The 1,488-nt window shown below is 38.6% G+C and overlaps 1 pseudogene across 1 annotated transcript; it reads right to left on the reverse strand.

The window, feature by feature from the left end:
• Positions 1-255: 255 nt before the first annotated feature.
• LOC307113766 (non-histone chromosomal protein HMG-14-like) lies at positions 256-552 on the reverse strand (annotated as a pseudogene). Its single transcript has one exon. The product of its transcript is annotated as a non-histone chromosomal protein HMG-14-like (transcript).
• Positions 553-1,488: the final 936 nt, after the last annotated feature.

The raw sequence follows: 1,488 nt of genomic DNA on the forward strand, positions 1-1,488 counted from the left end.
TCAAAGTTTCCCATCTTCAACATCCCACTGTCTTCTGGTCGTACCAAAAAACAAACAACCAGCAAATGATTTCACCTTTAGAAAACAAAACAAAACACTTATACTTTAAAAATGGGATGAGATGGAATTCCCTCCTTCTTAAAAATGTTTCTAGAGCTACTAAAAAACTTGCATTTACAAAATAGTTGATAAAAATATTCCTCTGGATTGTATAAGAAGGAGACAGAGACCACTGATAAGACATGGTACATGACATTAATCAGACTTGGCCTCTTTTTCTCCGGCTTCATCTGAGGTTGGACTCTCCGTGTTTTTAGTTTCTCCGTTTCCACAGGTAGATCTTCTTTAGGTTCCGGGTCAGGCACTTCCGCCTGCTTTCCCTTTGCTCCCCTTTTCCCTTTCCTTTGCACTTTTTTGTCTGCAGATTTATCCTTTCCTGCTGCCCTTTTGAGCTTCATTTCCACTTTTGCAGGAGCAGGTTTGGCTGACAAACCTCTTCTTGGGCTCCTCCTTGGCCGCCCCCTGCGCAGAGCTGACCTTCCTCTTGGGCATCGTGGCGGCCAGGCGCATGCTGGGAGCCTGAGGGCCACCTAGTGGCTTGGTGAACCTGGGCTGCCTCTATAGCTCACTCATTATTACTGCCGTATAGTATTTCATTAGTTTTTTATTCTTGTGTTTTTGGACATTTGAGTATTTTCTAGGTTTTTGCTATTACAATAGCACTGCAATGAACTTTCTCACACATGTCTTCTGATGCATAGACAGGAGTTCTCTTGTCTTTATCCCTAGGAATAGAACTGAACAGCCATGGAGTATATAAATGTTCCTCCTTTACAAAATAGTGCCACATTATTTTCAAAGTGATTGTGCCTTTTTATATCCCCCCTGGTAATATATAAGAAATTACCTTGATCCATATTCTTTCAACACTTGATATTGTCAGACTTGTTGATTTTTGCATTTTTCAAGTGAATGAAAAATGAAATTTCTTTGACACCTTAGTTTATGTTTCTGTAATTTCTAGTGAGGTTAAGCATCTTCTTGGATGCGCATTGGCTGTAGATGTTTTCTAGTCTATGTAATACCTATTCAGGTCGTTTGCTTATTTAAAAACTGAGTTGTTTATCCTCTTTTTTTTATCAGATTTTGGTAGGTTCAGCAGACAGAAAGTCAGTGAAGGCTTAGATTTGAACACAGTTAATACCCTTCATTTAATGAGCACATGTAGAATTCTCCTGCGAACAGCTGAAGAATGGTCATTCTTCTCAAGCAAACATGAAACATTTTCAAAAACAGATGATGTGCTAGGTCATATGTTTTAACATATTTTCAAGAACAGTTACCACAACGAAGTTAGAAGATAATAATACAAAGTAAGTTGAACAAAACCTTGGTGTACTTGAAAATCTACAAATATTTCAAAATGACTCATTGAAAATATCAAATTACCTCGCCTTTACGACCAGGATCCAGGTGCCTATTGTCCCC

This window comes from Cnephaeus nilssonii, assembly GCF_951640355.1.
Source record: "Cnephaeus nilssonii genome assembly, chromosome: 2".
NCBI lineage: Eukaryota > Metazoa > Chordata > Mammalia > Chiroptera > Vespertilionidae > Cnephaeus > Cnephaeus nilssonii.